The following is a 15,692-nucleotide window of genomic DNA, read 5'->3' on the forward strand; positions in this document are numbered from 1 at the left end:
TATTATTAATTTTGCTTGCAGTTGCTTTCGAAAGTCAATATTTTGATACGTACAAGTGTGTAAGCGTAAACTCTTGGTCAAGATTTACTGAAGGATGTTAAGCGCTTGTTTTTGCACTGCATAACATTTACTGAATGATGTTTGACTTGTTTCTCTACTGCATAACATTTACTGAATGATGTTTGACTTGTTTTTCTACTGCATAACATTTACTGATTGATGTTAAAGACTTGTTTTTACACTATCTAAACATTCACTAAAGGATGTAAGGCTTGTTTTTGTACTCCATAAGCATTTACTGAAGGATGTTAAATGCTTGTTTTTGCACTGCATAACATTTACTGAATGATGTTTGACTTGTTTTTCTACTGCATAACATTTACTGAATGATGTTAAAGACTTGGTTTTTACCCTGTGTAAACATTTACTAAAGGATGTTAGGCTTGTTTTTGTACTCCATAAGCATTTACTGAAGGATGTTAAACGCTTGTTTTTGCACTTTCTTACCTTCAATGGATTTTCTTTATTTCTTTGCAGATACTAGGACGTTATGTTAAGTAAACATAAAGTTTGCACTCATTCATATGCGTTGTGAACGCTGCCATTGCTTTTCTTCGTAAATAGGTAAGTAAAACTATTTTTAACTTGTTTTCATAATTTTCGTAGAAATATTTTTTTAATGCAATTACCGCTGTCAGCACACATACGAATGAAACCGATCTAAAGTCAGTATATATAAGTTTTTCGTACTAAATAGTATTTCAGATAGCAGGGCTGTGGAGTCGGAGTCGGAGTCGAAGAGTCGGAGTCGGACTGATTTTGGGGTAAAGGAGTCGGAGTCGGAGTTGTTAGAAAACTTGCCGACTCCGACTCCGACTCCTTGTTTCTTTTTTTCTTTCCTTTTCACTGACTCTCCTTGCATTTTTTAAAAACTGACTACCAATTGGTTCAATTACATGTATAAAAAGATACTAATGAGAAAATAACTGCCATTATGGCAATCAGCTAGCCTGAACGCTTACCGAACTTACTGTAGCCGTCCTCTAGTTTGCTTGCTTTTTAACTTAACTAATAGCGACTGTCAGCAAACGGTTTTGTTGCCTAACATTTTCAAGTAATCACTTTCAAATAAAAATAGAAATATAGTGTTTTGTTCGATCTCAGTTGTAAAATAGCGAAAGAAACGTAACAAATTAATAAGTCGAGGCCCGTAGCTAAGGTTGAAACGTTTAAGGGTGATCGACAAATTCAAAAACGTTCTGGCGCGAAAGCACGAATCCAAAAGATCCGATGAAAAATAATCTAATGTTTTTTTCTTTATTAAGACTATTTCTATAAGCTTGGTTCTCACTAAAAAGTATAGAACAAAATAAGTGTAAATGATTTCTTGATTGCAACACTCAATGATTGCAGCTAATCTTAAAATCTTAATATTAAGGTTAATTCTAAAGCAGACAATAAAATTTAAATTAAAAATTTAGCGAAGAAGAAATATAGGTATAGTAAAAGCTATTCGTATAAATTTGTATACCGGCCGCATTTTGTGTAAAATTAGCTCCTGATGTATATGTGCCCTATTTTCGTTGAAATTTGATTGATGAAATATAATTTAAAATATATTCGCGAAAATTTTCATAATTAAAGTATTTATAAACTCTGAAATTAACTTTGGGTGTCATCTACCTGATGGGTGTCACCCAGGGAAAACCACCCCCTCTCAAGAACTTGGATTTAGAAAAAAAAAAAAAGCTTTTTTTCTCTCAAGTTACAGCTTTCAAAAATTGAAAGCACACGATTTGATCAATATCTATTTGTTAAACATTAAAGGGGGGCAAATTGCAGATAATCCTTTTCAAATTTTTTAAAAGGGATTTTTAAGTCATCTCACTTCTTAACTCGTAACTGCTGGAAAATTTGATTTTTAAATTGAATTTCTAACGTTGTATGCGTCTTGGGTTTACAATAAACAAAATGCGAAATTTTCATGAAAAGGAATCAATATTTCAATCTCTGTTTAGAGGTTTTCCCCCTTCCCCTGAAGGGAGAGAGGGAGTTGAAAAAATACAATTAAAAAAATCAAAAACATCCGGAGTCGGAGTTGGAGTCGGGCGCTTCAAAATCCAGGAGTCGGGGTCGGAGTCGGCCATTTTCCTTCCGACTCCGCAGCCCTGTCAGATAGTATTCTTCATTCACATTTTTTACTTCCCTATACAAAAAAGAAAGTATTTTATTCGCGAAAAAATTTTCACCCAAAATCGGCCTTAATTTCTATTTTGCTCACCCGCAAATGAACGTTGAGTTTTTTTTTTTGTTTCTACCCGACCACACGTGGATATGTGCCCAGGAACGTACAGGCACCCGAAATATCCATTTTGACGATCCCCGAGTTAATTACAACGAGTTTTCTCGTGACATCTGTATGTACGTATGTATGTGCGTAGGTATGTATGTCGCATAACTCAAGAACGGAATGCCCTAGAAAGTTTAAATTTGGTACGTAGACATCTAGTGGGGTCTAGTTGTGCACCTTCCTTTTTGGTTACATTCGTATGCTCCAAAGGGGGTCTTTTGCCCTTTTTTGGAGGGAAATTGTTAATTTCGATGTAAACTCAAGTGGTGCTATAATTTGGCGGACACGGCGATATATCGCCAGTCTTTTGGTCGCCAAGTTTTGTCGCCAACTTGGCGACAAATTTGGCGATTGTTTTTTTAATTCTTTATTCTTTTTTTTAAATCTGGTTTCAATTTGGCCACTGTTGATGATATTTAGAGAGTAAACTATTGAATCATATTAAAACTGCCAATAATAGAAAATGACATTAAATTGGAGTAAAAGGAAGTCATGTGATGCACACATCTTCTCGTTTTCTTTATTTTTTCTCCATTTTCTTTTCTTCCTCTCTTTCCTATATTTTATACAAATTACTTAACATCCTTTTCAAAACTATTCATTTTATTTTTTGCATTTATACAAAAATTTTCGTGCTCAACATTGATTGCTAGACTTTACACGAACTTTTCACACATTTTTAACAAATATCTAAGTTTTGTTCTGAATGCTACATGAAAAAAAATTACAACAGAACGTGAAAATGTTCAACCGAAAATAAACGTATACTGTTCAATGTTTAATGTTCTAAAATGGAAAGCAAATCTTTTCTTTTGTTTTATTTTTTCTTTTGCCTTTTCCCCCTCTTTTTTCCTATATGTTATACAAATTACTTAACATAATTTACAAAATTATTCATTTCATTTTTTACATCAATACATAATATATAAAAACCATCGGTTCATCTTAACCATTCCCAACTGGACTTTACACGAACTTTTCACACATTTTAAACAAACACTTAAGTTTCGTTCTAAAATGCTGCATAAAAAAAGAAAATTACATCTAAACTTGAAAAAGTAGGCTGAATCAAAAACAAACGGCACTGCGCAGTATTCAATATTCTAAAACGGAAAACAAATCCGAGCCCGCATAAAGTTGAGGCGAGGCGCGAAGCGGACGGATATTTCTTGATAGGGCGCCATAACCGTTTTCGCCCAAACGGCATTTCACAGATTCAAGCGGTGAAAATTTTGCCCCAGAGGGAACATATTCCCTACATCAGGAAAAGGGAAAAGTTCAGAAAATAGTGGAACGGTTCCTTTTTTCCATTTCAGGAACTATGAAATCAAAAGTCGTTTTTCGAAGCAATATCTTCAACTGTTCCATCTTTGGGCAGAAAAGATATTGGAACTAAATAGCTTTGCCATAACCTGGTCTTTTCAGGTTGTTGAAAAAAAAATATCGGGCTGAATCTGTTTGAAGAAAAATAAACCGTTTAATATTCAAATATGTTCAGAATATTTGGAGACATTTGAGCGAAAGATCCGGTGACCTCGTTTGGTTATGAAAATACTTTGTCGGAAGGTAATAAATTTTTGTACAGATTGGTAAAAGAAGCATTTGGAGATTTCCTTGAATTTTTGTGACTTATTACTGTAATATATTTAAAATTGTTTGCGACAACCGCTGTTTGTCTAAAATATTTTCAATTTTTTGGAGGGGGGGAGGGGGATAATTTTTGATGCAATTGCATTTATAAGAGATTTAACAATTCGATTCGCTATATATAACTATCGTGCCTTGTTCGGTCGATTTCCGTTTCTAAGTTTTCGAAATTGCTTGCCTTTTAACAAATTTTAAAACTTAATTTTATAGGAAAGAAGACATTTTTAGGGGGGAGGGGAAATGTCCTTTCAATCTTGGAAAAAGAAGTAATGTCTTAACCACTGGTGAAACATTATATCGGATGTTAAAACGCATTGTAATAATATAAGCAATATGTATCTCTACATAGTATAAAATTAAGTCCCCAAAAAGCGTCTGTTTGTTTGAACTCGCAAAACTCGCCGGCCGATTGCGCTGAAAATTTCAGTTTGTTCCTTTAAGTCCTGAGAAGGTTTGCAGACCAGTTCGAATAAAATTCGATGAAAAGTTCTTTTTTTATTCCAATTCACGTCCAATTTTCACATAAATTCTCAAATACGGGGGTGAAAAATTACTTGCACATATTAATATTACATATCGTTAGAAAGGGTAGAATTTTCCGCGTTCTACGCAATTTGTTTCAATGCTCTAACTTTATTACGGCGGGAGTTATTTTCGTTTTTAGCTGGAATTTTTTTAGGCTTTGCTGAAATTTAGGCACTACTTTCTTCAGTAAATAAATCACTAAAAAGTGAAGGAATGGTCCCACAGTTTTCTTTTTGACGCCATTGGAAAAAGCGACATTTTTTACTCCAGATCTAACTCGACCTTTGGTCGAAAAAATAAGCTTTTATCTCAAAAGGAAAAAAAGTTACAAGCCTTTTAAAATCAAGTTTAAGAAATCTCGATTCCATTTAAATTGTGAACCATTTTCTTTCGCATTTTAATTCCTCAAACTTATTTTATTTTGTGATTCCATAGTTACGCATTTTGAATCCGCTTTTCTGGATTTAATTTCTTAAAAGTATTTTAATATCTGTCGTCATTGTTTGGAAGGTAAATCATGATGTTTTTACTTTCTTCTATATCTAATATATAGAAGAAAGTATTGGATTCGTGCAAATTTACGAATTTCGAATTTTGACGGATTCGAACGTTTTGAGGTGTGCCGAGTCAATTTCGACTATTTTTGGAAAATGTCTGTCTGTCTATGTATGTGTGTGTGTGTGTCACGTCTGTTTGTGACCAGTTTTTTGTGTGGCCGCTCTACAGCAAAAACTACCGCATGAAATCGAACGAAATTTGGTACACACATGTGCCCCTATGTGAACTTGTGCCCATTGGTTTTTGGCGCGAATCCCTCCAAGGGGGGTGGAGCAATGGGACGTTTTTTGAGTTACGCGTGCTTGCTATTCCTCAGGAAGTAACTGGCGGAATCAAACAAAATTTGGTTTATATGTTGCCCCTAACAGGAGCAGGTGCTGATTCAATTTTGGTGTCAATAGCTCAAACGGGGGTTGAGTTATAGAGCGTTTTTTGTCGTCAATTGTGACTGCTGTATCTCAAGAAATAACGAACGGAATCAAACAAAATTTTTTTGACAAGTAGCCTTTAGTGGGTATAAGAGCTGATTTTATTTTGGTGTCAACAGCTAAAAAGGGGGGTAGCGCAATCGCCCGTTCTTTTTTTCCATTGTGAGTGCCCTATCTCAAGAAGTAATGCTACGTTCTGGCTGAAATTTGGAATATATGTGAATCCATACGTAAACAGGCTTTGGTTCAATTTTGACTCAAATCGCTCCAAGAGGTGTTGATTTTTTTTTTTTTTTTTTTTGCGAATAAAAATAAATGCAACAATAAGAAAGATAAATCGTAATTGATTGTCGTCTGCGTATTTCTCGTGATTTTAATTGTATGGAAATGATCGGAAATATTATCTCAATGATTTAAAATTTTTAACTGTTGCCATCTTATGTTTGTTAATAAATATAATATTTGTATTTAATTCAAGTAAGGCTTTTAAAGTAACTTTCAATTTTTGCTCTTTGTTTTGTTTTTACAATAATTCAGACATTGGGATGGTCGTCAAGTTTTCGCATGTGTAATTTTGTTTTTGTTAGGAATATTGCTTCCTCGTCAAGCATGGGGAGGGATCAGAAAAAGGAAAAATATAGAAGAAAGTTTCGTGATGGCCACAACATACTAGTTTTTTATTTATTTTGTACACTTGATTGTTGAATATACGTCACTTGACACAATTTTTATTTTCAAGGTAGACCGGGCAAAGCCGGGCAACGCAGCTATTATATATACATATACATATATAAATATTGATCTGTTTTCTAAAAAAATAATCGTTATTTTAATAACGAGATCATCATCTCGTTATCATTTTAATTTAAATGTCTAAAAAACTCTTAAAATGTACCCAAAATTAAAATTTTTGTGTAGCAGCATAATGGTTTCCAATCTTCGATGATCACTTTGGTTTTAATTGAAAGGACTTATTTGCTTTTCTTCAAAAAAGAGAAACACAAATACTTAGAGGAAATATTCCAAATTTTTCAATGTAAAATAATTCTTATAAAAACCTCTAAGTTCAAAGTCCTTTGAATGTGTATAACTTTTTCGCCTTACGTTATTCCAATAAAATCACCTTGTGCTCACGTAAGCGCATAAAATTACTCCTACATTTCATTCAAAAAAAAAGCTTCATTATAAAAACGTTTTTTAGAACGCTTGAAAAAAAATGTAGGGACCGAAAGTTACTTGAAGAAAATTAGAACATATTTCATCACAAATGTTTTAACATCGCAAATTGAAAATCAAAAAATGCTACTACTTCTGAAAAAAAGAAACGACATTCTTTCGCTTTATTTCAGAGCTAATAAAAGAAATAATATGCTTCCGGACACCGTGTCGGGAGACAGACGATTTTTCCAATGTCAATTCTCGTTATTCCACGTCCGATAAGGAATGAGATTAGTTCCTTTAAGAACGATTTGCATTCCATTTTTTTCCTCCACTAACCCTAACTTCTCAATATTAATGGACCGCACGGGAGTGTGAAATGACACGGACGCATTTCTCTTTACGTCTATTTAAGATAAAAATATTTTTTTAATGTTTTTATGTGTGAGAGAGAGAGAGAGAGCGACGAATAAAGGGGAAAAAAATGTCGAAAGCAAAAAAAAAGAAGGAAATTCCGCCTTTCCAACTAATGAGAATTTGCAGTCGTTACTAGAGGGCGCTCGGGATGGCGCTTAAAGGATTAAACGCCGGTAATTGAGATTTATCGCTGCGTTTTACGCAATATAACCCTACCACCGATTTTAACGGTGTTTCTGTCACAAACAATGTTCTTTTTACAACACAAATACGAGCTTATTTTTCCCTCGCAGCTTGAAACCAGTATTCATTCTTTTTTTGATGATTTGGAATTTGTGGGGCCGCCCTCCTCCCCTTCGCGTATAAAAGTGGTACGGGGATTATGCTGCTTGATTGCTAGAGGTTTAAAGGATCAAGAAGGAATATTTTTGCTGGATGAGACAAGCTTTTTTTCCTTCTTTGTTGAGGATGTTTCATGATGCTACTTGATCTTGATATAAGTTATTTGGCAGAGTGCTTTTGGTTTAATATGTTGAAATAAAATAGAAATCCACGCCGTGCACTTTTTATTTGCAAACATGTGTTGGCATCAATCGTCCCTTAATAGAAGTTTTTGTAAAGTTTTTATGTATAAGAACTTTTTTTTTTTTTTGTTCATGCCTTGTAGCTGCAGATTTTTTTCATAGTTCCGACGAACAGTATGGAGTTATGTAGTAAGGCTCTGAAATTACAGATGTATTTCTTTACTCCTTTAATCATCTTCGTTTAATTTATTTTTAATTTTTCTTTCTTGGAGTTCAACAGTAATTGCACTTTCAACGATTGCTATATCCGAACTCATGTCTGATGTGTTAACTGATACCAAGTGAGATATCAAAGCTCGATTGAGGGCATCAGGAACTATCATTACTTCCACAGCTAACGCATAATTCTGATGGGGAGAGAAAGTCTCCAAAAACTCTGACCTGTTAGCGACAAACCAGAAGATTTTTGGATCCAAGCATTAAATGATCAAATTAATTTCTTGAGTATTCAGCGGCAATATGCTCTGGAACAAGCACCCTACAGTGCTGGCCAAATTATCAGACTAAAGATTTTTTTTTTGTTTTGTGTACACTATTTGTACTAAAATACTATTTATTTTACTGTTAAAGTACAGCACATACTGTGCACTGATTATTACGTTATTTTAGCATAATTTAATGTTTGCAGGTGGCAGCACTGTCTGCTTTGCTTATGTTCTTTGTTTATCAATCTACCAGGAACATAACTTCAATCAGCTTCAACAGTTCACTAGTTCTTTTTATTGGTGTGTTCTGTTATGTTTAAAGTTAGTTTTAGGTAATTAGTGAGTATGCGTATGTGAGTATATATAATAGTGAGTATATAAACAATTTTTTGCCTCCTTTTTAAAAAAAACTAAGAAATGGTGTAAACCTTGTGAAAAGTATGCCAAAAAGACTTAAAATGCTCATCAAGAACAAGGGAATGCATACTAAATATCAGATTAGATAATTATTTCACTGTTCGTTAATGTGTTTATAGATATGTAATCAATAAAGAATTTGCTTTTAAAACAAGTCTTAGTCTAATAATTTGGCCAGCACTGTAACATTTCGATGTCCTATCCACTAGGCAATTAATGTCTTCTGTAATTTTATAGAAAGGTTTTTGTTCTCATGCACTATTATTGCTTCAATAAGTAGGCACTTCGCTATTTAAGTGAGGATATATACCTCTAATTAAATATATATTAAACAAAGAGAGTTTTTTCTTTTTTTATTTTTTAACACCATATCTATCATTTGCGCATCTTACATACTAATGGTGAACAAATTAAAGAAAACGTGTACAGAAATGATGACATATACATACTCATGCGTTCTAATCGTGTAAAAAAGTTACTAACACAGAGTATATGTGCAAGAGTGAAAAAAGTGCATAAATATAATACGGTTTCTTGGTTGTAAAATATTCATTTTTCAATAGCCAAAAATAATAATGATAATCGAAGCAACAGGGATTTTTTTTTTTTTTTTTTCAAATCGGGTAACTTTTCAGGTTATTGTGAAGTTTTATTTTCAGTAAAAAACCAGTCCAAAGCGCTCCAACAGCAAAAAATGTCTGCAATATTGTACATCCGAAATCAAAATTAGTCATGAAGACATCTGCTTAAAACGTTTTTAATAAATTCCAAAGCGAAACTGCGGAATTATTGAAAACGGCAATAGTGGCTTTAAATGGCTCAACGTTGCGAGAAACGCAAATTTGATTTATGTAAACACGCCTTGTGACTTCTGGCTATTGGTTTACCTCAAAGCCGCTGTTAATGGTAATAACATAAACGGTCTGGCGACATTGAAAGATACGATACTCGGTCACAATGGACGTAGTAATGCGATTTACGGGGCACCGGGACACATTTTGAAAAATTTATTAAATACTTTAGAGTTTTGAAATTTTTTGCACTGATTCACCATCTATTTAATGGGGAAAATCATAACATAAATATTTTTAAAAAAAAGTATTTAAATTTATTTATTTATTTTTTTATTTTTTTAATGGGGTTGCTTTAAAATTGCTATAACTCAAAATATTCTAGGTCAATTTTCAAATTTTTTTCAAAAAAATATGCACAAATATCTAAGTTTTAATTTTTAATCAGCGATTTTGAAAATATTAATTCAATAAAAAAATAAAAATATTTGAAGAAAAATTTCGAAAAATTCGAAGATACTTTTTAAACAAAATCATATTTTCGGCAGTAAACACTTTTTTAAAATTCGCCGTATAAAAATTAAATTAAACTGTTTGAAAAAGATATGCTCCAAATTTCATTACTTTTTCTTTATCGGTTTCTGACTTATAAGAGTTTGAATGCAAGAAATTGGGGAAAATTGCATCATGGAGAAAAACGCGTTCCAAGTTTTAAAGTTAAATGCAATATTAGTTAAATGCATGCCACAAAAATAATTATATCTTTGGTTCTAATTAAGTTAGAAACAAGATTCAAACGTCCTTTTAAGCAGGAAAGAAAAAACGGAGTAATTTTTAAAATTATAAAAGAAATTTCAGAATTTGACGATTTTTGTGTCCCGGACCCCTTAACTTGCTTTCCGGAAATCTGGTTTAGACATAGAGCTTGATTTTTAACACATGTCGCTCAGCCGTTTAAACGCAGTTTAAACGGATATTTTAATAGTTTTGCATGCAGCGCCATTAACGCTGGTGCTGATTTTTTGAGGAGTTTATTTATTTATTTATATTGTACTTGAAAATCGCCCGTCAGAACGACGAGCGAAAATTGCTTTTACATTTGAATGCAGCAATTGCCTGTTTGGTGATATTTTGATGGTTGACATTTTAAGCCTAACTCCAGTGGATTCACCCTAAACTCCAGTGGATAGCGTTCATTGTTGAACAATTTCCATGGGTAACCGAGGCTTTCTAGTGGATGGGCAAGCGTCCGAAAATCATATGCGCGTTTCACCTCAAGATTCGCTCGTTCAATGCCGACCAGTGGTAGCTGCTGCGTTGTGCATCTAATTATATACTACATCCATGGTATATGCAATACATATAATGCGGACGATAGAAAAATTAATTTAGATAGGATAGAAGAATAAATTCTTAAACTGATTATTATTTTTCATTTTATAACGGCTGTCTGTTGCAAAAAGAACTATTCTTAAACTGATTATTATTTTTCATTTTCTAACGGTTGTCTGTTGCAAAAAGAACTAACCGATTAACTGTGCATTTACTATCGATTAATTAGTAAGGATGTCTATATTTTGACCACGCTAGATCACATGAAGCAATAGCATGTTTAGCTTAAAATCCGGTAAAGAACTAACATAAACTTTAAAGGATGAAAGAAAAACCTTTCTCAACCATTTAATAGACTCAATGTGAAAAGATTCCAAACGAAAAAGAACAACAGTTGCATGGGCGCTCTTTGAAAAGTTTTTCCAATCAAAACTTCAACAGAGGACATCCAATAAAGATTTCGAGCGACGAAAAAGGAAAAAGAAAAAAAGGGCGAACCTTATTTATGAAGGTCATTACCTTGTCCTGGAAAGAAACCGAGAAAAAATGGGTCTCTTAAATAAGGTGCATAAAGAGACGCTTCGGCTTTGAGTGTGGGCCGAGAATCCGCTTTACGACACCTTTGCTGATGGTAGAATAGAGAAAGTATCTCAACAATTAGCCGTCTCCTTGTAACGATTTCAGCGTCTCTGGTTACGTGTTGCGAAGGAAAAATACGAGGAGGCAATTTGAGTGGGATTTCCCTTCTGGCGAAACGGAACTGGAACTAGTAGATATTCGTACTATTTGGGAGGTAATGAATACGGCTGCTGCAATAGGGAAGTTGCAACCTATTAAATGTTCATATTTTGACTATTGGATATTGTTAACTGACCCTCAAAACTAAAAAATTCACCATCGCCGAATTTTAAAACACCGTGGTTGATTTTTAATGAATTTTTAAAAATGCACGCGCAAAAGTGCGCTCTTCTGAAACGTCACGAGCTTACGTCACGGGGCATTAATGGGTAGCCTTCCGCCGAAGATCCCTTGTTTTCGCTACGGACATTTTGAGCGCGCTGATATTTTTATTTTTTAGAAATTCAATGATCGTTTTGAACACACTATGGAGGCCGGATTCGTTAAAGCACAATCTAATAATCTTCCTCAAGTAACATCACTGTTGGTATTCGAATATTTCCGAGAGGATGAGAGGTATAATGTTCCAGAAACGCGAGAAGTTAAATGCGAGGAGGTAAGCCTTACGTTTTGTCTTCGAAGCCAACTGCACGTCCTTCGGCTTCTCTCGCGGCAGAAGAGCGCATGACGTCACTTCCTGTGCCATTTGACGTCACAATGGCTTGAACTTTAAAAATTAATTTAAAAAAAAAATACTTATCGTATCGCAAAATTTTTTTCACCTATGATGTTCATACATGTTACTCTATCATATAAAAATAAAATTGAAAAATCGAAAACTTCCCTATTAGCCGTCTCCTTGTAACGATTTCAGCGTCTCTGGTTACGTGTTACGAAGGAAAAATACGAGGAGGCTATTTGAGTGGGATTTTCCTTCTGGCAAAACGGAACTGGAACTAGTAGATATTCGCACTATTTGGGAGGTATAATAAAGACTGCTGCTGCAATTTCTTGCTATAAAATTTTGCTTGTTAAGAGGTTGGTAACACATACATCGGAAATATGTTTCCTTCTTTTGCTTTCCCTTCGTACTGTTTGACCACGGATTGTATGTAATTCGGCAATCTGTCAAGTAAAGACGATTCCATCTGAATGAATCCAGCAGGGGAGAAGGGAAAATAACGATGGAATTTTTATGCACATGTTTTATAATGTCACTAGTACCCTATTCATTTATTGCATTCTGAAAAATAAAATAAGGGGAAACAAGAATAGTTACCATGGAAACAACAACAACAAAAATAAATAAAATATTTTCATTTCTTTCAGGAACGTAAAAGCAAAATGGTAAGCTCAAAACTCTGTTGTGAATAAATAAATCATGTAATTTTTGCCGTGAGAATGTAGATCGAATATACTTTAGATTTAAAAAATGTTGCTGTGAGCCATTTTCATTTTTACAAAACTAAGGCTAAATAGTAGAGAGGCAAAAGTGCGCGTCTGAAACAAACCAACTAACACCCCTATAAACCAATAGATAGGTCCATTTCCACCTATAAACCGGATATTAGCCTTTCCATGTAAACGATGGTCAGACAGTATTTGTCTACGATTTTTGAAATGAAACAACTTATGCAGGGACTTTGAAATTCTGATCCGCAAGCTTTTTGTGTAGCGGAAGTGACGTAGTTGTTTTTTAATTGTTGCCAAAAACAGTGAAAAGTAATAGTTGTTAGCTATAAAGTTGGTTTTGTTAATAAATTTAGCAAATTGATTTCAAGGCTGAAATTAGGCAAGTATATAATTCAAGTCAAGTGACCAGTTTAAAGCGTAATCCAAATTGCTTAGGTTCAGTCTTGAAGTCAGTTTGGTTACTCTTATTAATAAATTCAACTTTATAATTTTCTAATATTTTTCATTGTTTTTAGCAATAATTAAAAAGCGGATTTCGAGTATTGCTCGGTTTTGTCGTTGTTTATAATCAGTTTTCTTCATTAAAATACACAATTTTATTGTGAATATGCCTATGTCAGGAGCAGAAAGAACAAGAGCGTGGCATAAGAGAAAACGTGCGGGTGAAGTCACGGTTCAGTATGTGAAAAAAAAGGAAAGATAAAAGTTTCACTTCTATTGTGTCTCTATTTTAAATTTATAAATTCGGCACAACATTAGTTGAACTTCGTTGGTTTGTTTATTTATTTTTGTTAGTGAACAGTGTCATTTAAAAATGATCGAGACTATCATTCTTACTGCAACCACCCAGAAAACATGATTTTAACGCAATCATTCCTGATATGGTATTCAACATACGTGTAAAGACTCTTACGACCGAATCCCCCTTCCAGAAAATAAATTCTGACTGTTCTAGTGTATTACTGTATAACTGTAAAAGCAGCAGCCTTGTAAATGTATTTTCAACTGTCGGATATGTTTGCATCCCTAAGCTCATATAAAATTTAAAAAAGGGGCTCATTGTAATTCTAAAACACGTGTCTGCATTTATTTTATTTATTTATTTTAATTTATTTATTTGAAAATGTGCCTATTTATAACGTTACTGATTTCGCATTTACTTTGCAGCCACAAAGGTACCTGTAAATGTAAAATCAACACCCTTGTAAATGCACTAATTTTCAATTGTCAACTGTCGGATGTGTCCCTAAACTCACATAATTTTGAATGAAAAGAGGTTTAATTGCAAATCTAAAACACATGTCGGCATTTATTGAGCAATCACGATTGCTTATTGTTCTCACTTGACTGTTTTTGGCTTTCCTATGATTTTATTTTCCCACCAGCACCCTCTGCCAGCACCACCGTCGACCGGCTCCTCACGATGTTGCTCCTCTAGCGAAAGCCGTCTCCAGGTTTCGTCAATATCCTACACTTACACGCATACATACACGCACCTACACACATATACATATATACACCTACACACACACATACATACACCTACATACTACACAAACACATACGCACACAAACACATATACACCTACGGACTCACATACACACAACTACCCACACACTCATGCCTGCACACAGACTCAAACACATATCCCCCCCACACACACCTACACACATACACACAACTACCCGCACACTCATGCCTGCACACAGACTCAAACACATATCCCCCCACACACACCTACACACATACACACAACTACCCGCACACTCATGCCTGCACACAGACACAAACACACATGCCTTCACACAAACACACATGCCTTCACACAAACACACATACCCCCTACACACAAACACACATACCCCTACACACAAACACACACGCCTACATATACACACACTCGTGATTGAGAAAAACGTAATTTGAATTCAAAATGACAAAATTCAAATTATTTTTTTTATCTCATTTATTTGTTTAGCTATTTGTTTTACTTATTTCTGTGTTTTATCTTTTCATTTATTTATGGGCGGGGTTTTTTTTAATTTGAAAATGTATGCATTTATATTATAACACCACTGATTTCACATTTACTTTGTAGCATAAATACATCCAGCCCGTATTTCTCAATGCTAAAGTTTCTTAAATTATGAAAATATTACTCAACTTTTCCTAGACGATTTCCACTTCAGACGCATGGCCGCAGGTATTAACTAAACTCCGGACGAAACTGGAAAGCTGATCCGATTGAACGGAAAATCTCCCCGAACATTTTCTCTGGAGAAGGGAAAAAGTGGAGACTTTGCATGCGAATATTTTCCCCTAAAGGGCCAACAAAACCGTTTTCGCTTAACCGGAATTGAGGTGCCAAGAGGTACAAATCCTTCCCTAAGATGAAGGGAGCAACAAAATCGGAGGCAGTTTCATTTTAAAAAGGGGCAATGAAATCGAAAGTCGTTTCGGAGTAATATCTTGACTGCTTCCGGTTCTAGGGGTTCGAAAAGAGTTATAGCGGAACGCGTAATCCAAGCTTCTCAGGTGAGCTCGCAGAAGATAAATTCTGAGAAATATTCCTCAAATGTACTTAAAGTTTAAAATATGTAAGAACAACGGCCGAGAATATAGTGTTTTTTTTTTTTTAGTCTTGCAATATATTGTATTTTATTTATTTTTTAAAATTATTTCTCTTTCAACGGGTTTTAATAAAAAAAACTAGCCTGCGTCCCCGGCGTTGCACGGGCTACTTAAAAAATGAAAGAGATGTCCAATTGATGTTTTTGTATTACTCTGACATCAGTTTCTAAAACGCTAAGAAGTAAATAAATACGCGTAATGCAAGGTTTGTAAAACACCAGTAGAGCATATTTTTGTCAAAATTCTCTTTAACGTTAATCATAGTTATCAATGATACAAGTTATGAGTATTTTCAATTAGCACAAAAGATGAAAATATATGCATTATCAACTATAACCTCTGGTCACTTTAAACTGAATTAAATCTGATAGACTATATCTGAAATATTTATGTACAA

General features: G+C 34.1%; 1 protein-coding gene across 1 annotated transcript in view; it reads left to right on the plus strand.

Annotated features, from left to right (window-relative positions):
• Positions 1-568: 568 nt before the first annotated feature.
• LOC129219889 (xylosyl- and glucuronyltransferase LARGE1-like) overlaps positions 569-15,692 on the plus strand; it is a 201,123-nt gene continuing 185,999 nt past the window's right edge. Inside the window, exon 1 of the mRNA XM_054854200.1 lies at positions 569-624. The gene's annotated coding sequence lies outside the window, so the exon portion shown is untranslated. The remainder of the gene's footprint in view (positions 625-15,692) is intronic.

This window comes from Uloborus diversus, chromosome 4 (genome assembly GCF_026930045.1).
Source record: "Uloborus diversus isolate 005 chromosome 4, Udiv.v.3.1, whole genome shotgun sequence".
In the NCBI taxonomy this organism is placed as follows: domain Eukaryota; kingdom Metazoa; phylum Arthropoda; class Arachnida; order Araneae; family Uloboridae; genus Uloborus; species Uloborus diversus.